The 8555-nt window shown below is 56.0% G+C and overlaps 1 long non-coding RNA gene across 5 annotated transcripts; it reads right to left on the bottom strand.

Moving 5' to 3' along the window:
• Positions 1-3127: 3127 nt before the first annotated feature.
• Positions 3128-5175, bottom strand: LOC127927045 (uncharacterized). 5 transcript variants are annotated; one of them, XR_008125996.1, is made up of 3 exons: positions 4725-5175; positions 4027-4096; positions 3128-3920 (listed from the first exon to the last, which is right to left on the bottom strand). It is a non-coding gene; the product is annotated as an uncharacterized LOC127927045 (long non-coding RNA). The 5 variants fall into 5 exon arrangements; XR_008125995.1 differs by lacking the exon at positions 4725-5175 and adding an exon at positions 4445-4701; XR_008125997.1 differs by lacking the exon at positions 4725-5175 and adding an exon at positions 4445-4701 and having other exon boundaries at positions 3128-3885; positions 4062-4166.
• Positions 5176-8555: the final 3380 nt, after the last annotated feature.

Raw genomic sequence — 8555 nt, forward strand, 5'->3', positions numbered from 1 at the left:
AGATTCAATTCAGTGTAAGTCAATCTACTGAAGCGCTGTCTGGCTTTGATTGCTTCAATTTTGGAAATTCATTATTATTGACAAATAACATGGTGTCAAAAAGATCGCATTTGGTTTAAATAACTTGTATTTATGTGTGTACATTATTCAAAGACAATCTCGTGAACTCTTAATGCTGACACCATAAATGCTGAAACTGAAGCCTTTGTTCCTCTCAGACGAGTCTAGTTTCTACAGACAGAACGAAAGGGAACTGAAATACATTTCCTGATCCTGATTTTAAATTTTTTTTAATTCTACCTTTATTTAACGAGGCAAGTCAGTTAAGAACAAACGATTACATTTACAATGGTGGGCCTCCCCCGGCCGACACTGAGCCAATGGTGGGCCTCCCCCGGCCGACACTGAGCCAATGGTGGGCCTCCCCCGGCCGACACTGAGCCAATGGTGGGCCTCCCCCGGCCGACACTGAGCCAATGGTGGGCCTCCCCCGGCCGACACTGAGCCAATGGTGGGCCTCCCCGGCCGACACTGAGCCAATGGTGGGCCTCCCCGGCCGACACTGAGCCAATGGTGGGCCTCCCCCGGCCGACACTGAGCCAATGGTGGGCCTCCCCCGGCCGACACTGAGCCAATGGTGGGCCTCCCCCGGCCGACACTGAGCCAATGGTGGGCCTCCCCCGGCCGACACTGAGCCAATGGTGGGCCTCCCCCGGCCGACACTGAGCCAATGGTGGGCCTCCCCCGGCCGACACTGAGCCAATGGTGGGCCTCCCCCGGCCGACACTGAGCCAATGGTGGGCCTCCCCCGGCCGACACTGAGCCAATGGTGGGCCTCCCCCGGCCGACACTGAGCCAATGGTGGGCCTCCCCCGGCCGACACTGAGCCAATGGTGGGCCTCCCCCGGCCGACACTGAGCCAATGGTGGGCCTCCCCCGGCCGACACTGAGCCAATGGTGGGCCTCCCCCGGCCGACACTGAGCCAATGGTGGGCCTCCCCCGGCCAACACTGAGCCAATGGTGGGCCTCCCCCGGCCAACACTGAGCCAATGGTGGGCCTCCCCCGGCCAAACCAGGACGACACTGAGCCAATGGTGCGCCTCCCTATGTGACTCCCAAATCACAGCCGCTTGCGATTCAGCCTGGATTGGAACCAGGGTGTCTGTAGTGACGCCTCTAGTACTGAGATGCAGTGCCTTAGACCGCTGAACCAGGGTCTGTAGTGACGCCTCTAGTACTGAGATGCAGTGCCTTAGACCGCTGAACCAGGGTCTGTAGTGACGCCTCTAGTACTGAGATGCAGTGCCTTAGACCGCTGAACCAGGGTCTGTAGTGACGCCTCTAGTACTGAGATGCAGTGCCTTAGACCGCTGAACCAGGGTCTGTAGTGACGCCTCTAGTACTGAGATGCAGTGCCTTAGACCGCTGAACCAGGGTCTGTAGTGACGCCTCTAATACTGAGATGCAGTGCCTTAGACCTCTGAACCAGGGTCTGTAGTGACGCCTCTAGTACTGAGATGCAGTGTCTTAGACCGCTGAACCAGGGTCTGTAGTGACGCCTCTAGTACTGAGATGCAGTGTCTTAGACCGCTGAACCAGGGTCTGTAGTGACGCCTCTAGTACTGAGATGCAGTGCCTTAGACCGCTGAACCAGGGTCTGTAGTGACGCCTCTAGCACTGAGATGCAGTGCCTTAGACAGCTGAACCAGGGTCTGTAGTGACGCCTCTAGTACTGAGATGCAGTGCCTTAGACCGCTGAACCAGGGTCTGTAGTGACGCCTCTAGTACTGAGATGCAGTGCCTTAGACCGCTGAACCAGGGTCTGTAGTGACGCCTCTAGTACTGAGATGCAGTGCCTTAGACCGCTGAACCAGGGTCTGTAGTGACGCCTCTAGTACTGAGATGCAGTGCCTTAGACCGCTGAACCAGGGTCTGTAGTGACGCCTCTAGTACTGAGATGCAGTGCCTTAGACCGCTGAACCAGGGTCTGTAGTGACGTCTCTAGTACTGAGATGCAGTGTCTTAGACCGCTGAACCAGGGTCTGTAGTGACGCCTCTAGTACTGAGATGCAGTGCCTTAGACCGCTGAACCAGGGTCTGTAGTGACGTCTCTAGTACTGAGATGCAGTGTCTTAGACCGCTGAACCAGGGTCTGTAGTGACGCCTCTAGTACTGAGATGCAGTGCCTTAGACCGCTGAACCAGGGTCTGTAGTGACGCCTCTAGTACTGAGATGCAGTGCCTTAGACCGCTGAACCAGGGTCTGTAGTGACGCCTCTAGTACTGAGATGCAGTGCCTTAGACCGCTGCGCCACCCGGGAGCCCCAACACACACAATCTGACAGCGCTGCTGAACATTCCCCACCAGAGTACAGAATGCAGCCAGCATATCACATCTACCTGGGAGGCTGAGCAAACAGACACTTCAGCAGTTATATGAACCTCCTGCCAAGCGGACACTGCTTCCAGGAAATCTCCTCATCAACAACTTCTCCCCCTGACAGAGACTCAGGCTACTGAGGATAGTCACACACACACCAGTACACAGGCTAGTCATCAGGATAGTCACACACACACAGGCTAGTCACACACACACACACACAGGCTAGTCACACACACAGGCTAGTCACACACACACACACAGGCTAGTCACACACACACACACACACACACACACACACACACACACACACACGACTCACCCACCACCCGACTGCTTCCATGAGCAACAAGAGCTCACGGGTCTTGCCTCCCGAGTGGCGCAGTGCTTGCGGTGTCACTACAGCCCCGGGTTCGATCCCAGGCTGTGTCACAGCCGGCCGTGACCGGGAGACCTATGAGGCGACGCACAATTGGCCCAGCGTCGTCCCGGTTAGGGGAGGGTTTGGCCCAGCGTTGTCCCGGTTAGGGGAGGGTTTGGCCCAGCGTTGTCCGGGTTAGGGGAGGGTTTGGTCCAGCGTCGTCCAGGTTAGAAGGTTTGGCCCAGCGTTGTCCAGGTTAGAAGGTTTGGCCCAGCGTTGTCCAGGTTAGGGGAGGGTTTGACCGGCCAGGATATCCTTGTCGCATCGCGCTCTAGCGACTCCTTGTGGCGGGCCGGGCACCTGCAAGCTGACCCCGTCATTGGATGGTGTTTCCTCCGACACATTGGTGCGGCTGGTTTCCGGGTGAAGCGAACAGCGTGTCAAGAAGCAGTGTGGCTTGGCAGGGTCGTGTATCGGAGGACGCACGGCTCTCGACCTCCGCATCTCCAGAGTCCGTAGGGGAGTTGCAGCGATGGGACAAGACTAACTACCAGATATCACCAGATTGTGGGCAAAAGGGGTAAAAGGTTTTTAAATGTATATATTTCTCACGGTCTCACTTCAGAACACTTGTCCATAAACTTCAAAACTCGATGGTTAAGTTCAGGAATTAATTTTGACTGTTTATGGTTAAGGTTTGGAAGAGTCTCCCCAACCACAACACCTAGCTAACCAGCCAAGGGCCCAGGAGAGGGAGAGTCAGGAAGTGAAACACTGAGCTTTAACTTCGCTGGGTAATAGAGCGTGGAGAGAGAAAGTATGTAGAGACCCTGCCATCCCTCGTTGTCACAACAGAACCTCTACCCTGCCATCCCTTGTTGTCACAACAGAACCTCTACCCTGCCATCCCTTGTTGTGTCACAACAGAACCTCTACCCTGCCATCCCTCGTTGTCACAACAGAACCTCTACCCTGCCATCCCTCGTTGTCACAACAGAACCTCTACCCTGCCATCCCTTGTTGTCACAACAGAACCTCTACCCTGCCATCCCTTGTTGTCACAACAGAACCTCTACCCTGCCATCCCTCGTTGTGTCACAACAGAACCTCTACCCTGCCATCCCTCGTTGTGTCACAACAGAACCTCTACCCTGCCATCCCTCGTTGTCACAACAGAACCTCTACCCTGCCATCCCTTGTCACAACAGAACCTCTACCCTGCCATCCCTCGTTGTGTCACAACAGAACCTCTACCCTGCCATCCCTCGTTGTGTCACAACAGAACCTCTACCCTGCCATCCCTCGTTGTCACAACAGAACCTCTACCCTGCCATCCCTCGTTGTCACAACAGAACCTCTACCCTGCCATCCCTCGTTGTCACAACAGAACCTCTACCCTGCCATCCCTTGTTGTCACAACAGAACCTCTACCCTGCCATCCGTCGTTGTGTCACAACAGAACCTCTACCCTGCCATCCCTCGTTGTCACAACAGAACCTCTACCCTGCCATCCCTCGTTGTGTCACAACAGAACCTCTACCCTGCCATCCCTCGTTGTCAACAGAACCTCTACCCTGCCATCCCTCGTTGTCAACAGAACCTCTACCCTGCCATCCCTCGTTGTCACAACATAACCTCTACCCTGCCATCCCTCGTTGTCAACAGAACCTCTACCCTGCCATCCCTTGTTGTTACAACAGAACCTCTACCCTGCCATCCCTTGTTGTCACAACAGAACCTCTACCCTGCCATCCCTTGTTGTCACAACAGAACCTCTACCCTGACATCCCTTGTTGTCACAACAGAACCTCTACCCTGACATCCCTTGTTGTCACAACAGAACCTCTACCCTACCATCCCTCGTTGTCACAACAGAACCTCTACCCTGCCATCCCTCGTTGTCACAACAGAACCTCTACCCTGCCATCCCTTGTTGTCACAACAGAACCTCTACCCTGCCATCCCTTCATGTCACAACAGAACCTCTACCCTGCCATCCCTCGTTGTCACAACAGAACCTCTACAACTCTTTCCCCCTGATGCTGATTGGAGGAGAGAATCACCACAGAGGTTTTGTTCATCACTGTGTGGCTCAGGCTCCGTGCCAAATGGCACCCTGTTCTTATCTAGAGCAAAAGGAGAGGAAGTGAGACGAGGTAGGAGAGAATAGGATGTCATGTTGGGACACGGCCCCGTGTCTCATCCTGAGCCTGGAGGAGGACAGAGGAGGACTCTGATTCCAGATCAATACCTCTTCCACACCAGAGGAACACAAGACTGGCTGGAAGTGACAGACACACTGCTGTCTGGCAGATAGTGAGACAATCCTGGAGACGACTGATGAGTTTGTCCTTGTCCTGCAGTGTTGTCCTCTGTTCTCCCCTCTATATCTGGCCCGTCATGAAAAACAAGGAGGGAGAGGAGTGGGAGAGAGAGGGGGGAGGGAGAGGAGTGGGAGAGAGAGGGAGGAGGGTGAGGAGTGGGAGAGAGAGAGGGAGGAGGGTGAGGAGTGAGAGAGAGAGGGAGGAGGGTGAGGAGTGAGAGAGAGAGAGAGAGAGAGGGGGGAGGGTGAGGAGTGGGAGAGAGAGAGAGGGGGGGGGTCCAGGATGCTGACAGCAGCAGGATTTGACCACTGATTTGTCCTCTGGACTCAACCATGAGCTCACCGTTTCTCCCTTCACAGCCTTCTCCACTCCCCTTACTACACAGGGAAGGGGAGAGGTGAGTTGGAAGGGAGGAGAGGGAGAGAGAGAGAGTGTGAGGAGGGAGGGAGGAGAGGGGGGGAGGGAGGAGAGAGGGGGAAGGTGAGAGGTGTGGAGGGAGAGAGAAGGGGGAGAGAGAGTGAGGAGAGGGGGAGGGAAGGTGAGAAGGGAGGAGAGGGGAGGGAGAGAGAAGGGGGAGAGAGAGTGAGGAGAGGGGGAGGGAAGGTGAGAAGGGAGGAGAGGGGGAGGGAGAGAGAAGCGAAAGGAGCAGGGCCTGTTTTCTACAACGTGGTGCAACACAGACACAGATACAAGAAGCCTCCTACCTAGAACAGTAGCCTTATGGAGCCTGGTATATAGTAGTACCACTATATAGGGAATAGGGCCCTGTGGCTACTGGGAGGCTAGTTGGTGGATGTAGAGCGAGTGGCTAGTTGGTGGATGTAGAGCGAGTGGCTACAGGGAGGCTAGTTGGTGGATGTAGAGCGAGTGGCTACCGGGAGGCTAGTTGGTGGATGTAGAGCGAGTGTTTACCGGGAGGCTAGTTGGTGGATGTAGAGCGAGTGGCTAGTTGGTGGATGTAGAGCGAGTGGCTACCGGGAGGCTAGTTGGTGGATGTAGAGCGAGTGTTTACCGGGAGGCTAGTTGGTGGATGTAGAGCGAGTGTTTACCGGGAGGCTAGTTGGTGGATGTAGAGCGAGTGGCTACCGGGAGGCTAGTTTGTGGATGTAGAGCGAGTGGCTGCCGGGAGGCTAGTTTGTGGATGTAGAGCGAGTGGCTACCGGGAGGCTAGTTGGTGGATGTAGAGGGAGTGGCTACCGGGAGGCTAGTTGGTGGATGCAGAGCGAGTGGCTACCGGGAGGCTAGTTGGTGGATGCAGAGCGAGTGGCTACCGGGAGGCTAGTTGGTGGATGCAGAGCGAGTGGCTACCGGGAGGCTAGTTGGTGGATGCAGAGCGAGTGGCTACCGGGAGGCTAGTTGGTGGATGCAGAGCGAGTGGCTACCGGGAGGCTAGTTGGTGGATGTAGAGCGAGTGGCTACCGGGAGGCTAGTTGGTGGATGCAGAGCGAGTGGCTACCGGGAGGCTAGTTGGTGGATGTAGAGCGAGTGGCTAGTTGGTGGATGTAGAGGGAGTGGCTAGTTGGTGGATGTAGAGGGAGTGGCTACCGGGAGGCTAGTTGGTGGATGCAGAGCGAGTGGCTACCGGGAGGCTAGTTGGTGGATGCAGAGCGAGTGGCTACCGGGAGGCTAGTTGGTGGATGTAGAGCGAGTGGCTACCGGGAGGCTAGTTGGTGGATGTAGAGCGAGTGGCTAGTTGGTGGATGTAGAGCGAGTGGCTACCGGGAGGCTAGTTGGTGGATGTAGAGTGAGTGGCTACCGGGAGGCTAGTTGGTGGATGTAGAGCGAGTGGCTACTGGGAGGCTAGTTGGTGGATGTAGAGCGAGTGGCTACCGGGAGGCTAGTTGGTGGATGTAGAGCGAGTGGCTAGTTGGTGGATGTAGAGCCAGTGGCTACTGGGAGGCTAGTTGGTGGATGTAGAGCCAGTGGCTACTGGGAGGCTAGTTGGTGGATGCAGAGCGAGTGGCTACCGGGAGGCTAGTTGGTGGATGTAGAGCGAGTGGCTAGTTGGTGGATGTAGAGCGAGTGGCTAGTTGGTGGATGTAGAGCGAGTGGCTAGTTGGTGGATGTAGAGCGAGTGGCTACTGGGAGGCTAGTTGGTGGATGTAGAGCGAGTGGCTACCGGGAGGCTAGTTGGTGGATGTAGAGCAAGTGGCTACCGGGAGGCTAGTTGGTGGATGTAGAGCGAGTGGCTACCGGGAGGCTAGTTGGTGGATGTAGAGGGAGTGGCTACCGGGAGGCTAGTTGGTGGATGTAGAGCCAGTGGCTACCGGGAGGCTAGTTGGTGGATGTAGAGCAAGTGGCTACTGGGAGGATAGTTGGTGGATGTAGAGGAGTGGCTACTGGGAGGCTAGTTGGTGGATGTAGAGGAGTGGCTACTGGGAGGCTAGTTGGTGGATGTAGAGCGAGTGGCTACTGGGAGGCTAGTTGGTGGATGTAGAGCGAGTGGCTACTGGGAGGCTAGTTGGTGGATGTAGAGCGAGTGGCTACTGGGAGGCTAGTTGGTGGATGTAGAGCGAGTGGCTACTGGGAGGCTAGTAGGTAGATGTAGAGCGAGTGGCTGCCGGGAGGCTAGTTGGTGGATGTAGAGCCAGTGGCTACCGGGAGGCTAGTTGGTGGATGTAGAGCAAGTGGCTACTGGGAGGATAGTTGGTGGATGTAGAGGGAGTGGCTACTGGGAGGCTAGTTGGTGGATGTAGAGGGAGTGGCTACTGGGAGGCTAGTTGGTGGATGTAGAGGGAGTGGCTACTGGGAGGCTAGTTGGTGGATGTAGAGCGAGTGGCTACCGGGAGGCTAGTTGGTGGATGTAGAGCCAGTGGCTACCGGGAGGCTAGTTGGTGGATGTAGAGCCAGTGGCTACCGGGAGGCTAGTTGGTGGATGTAGAGCAAGTGGCTACTGGGAGGATAGTTGGTGGATGTAGAGGGAGTGGCTACTGGGAGGCTAGTTGGTGGATGTAGAGGGAGTGGCTACTGGGAGGCTAGTTGGTGGATGTAGAGCGAGTGGCTACTGGGAGGCTAGTTGGTGGATGTAGAGCGAGTGGCTACTGGGAGGCTAGTTGGTGGATGTAGAGCGAGTGGCTACTGGGAGGCTAGTTGGTGGATGTAGAGCGAGTGGCTACTGGGAGGCTAGTTGGGATGTAGAGCGAGTGGCTACTGGGAGGCTAGTAGGTAGATGTAGAGCGAGTGGCTGCCGGGAGGCTAGTTGGTGGATGTAGAGCGAGTGGCTACCGGGAGGCTAGTTGGTGGATGTAGAGGAGTGGCTACTGGGAGGCTAGTTGGTGGATGCAGAGCGAGTGGCTAGTTGGTGGATGTAGAGCCAGTGGCTACTGGGAGGCTAGTTGGTGGATGTAGAGGGAGTGGCTACTGGGAGGCTAGTTGGTGGATGTAGAGCGAGTGGCTACTGGGAGGCTAGTAGGTAGACGTAGAGCCAGTGGCTACTGGGAGGCTAGTTGGTGGATGTAGAGCGAGTGGCTACTGGGAGGCTAGTTGGTGG

Source organism: Oncorhynchus keta, unplaced genomic scaffold, assembly GCF_023373465.1.
Source record: "Oncorhynchus keta strain PuntledgeMale-10-30-2019 unplaced genomic scaffold, Oket_V2 Un_contig_9144_pilon_pilon, whole genome shotgun sequence".
Taxonomy (NCBI): Eukaryota; Metazoa; Chordata; class Actinopteri; order Salmoniformes; family Salmonidae; genus Oncorhynchus; species Oncorhynchus keta.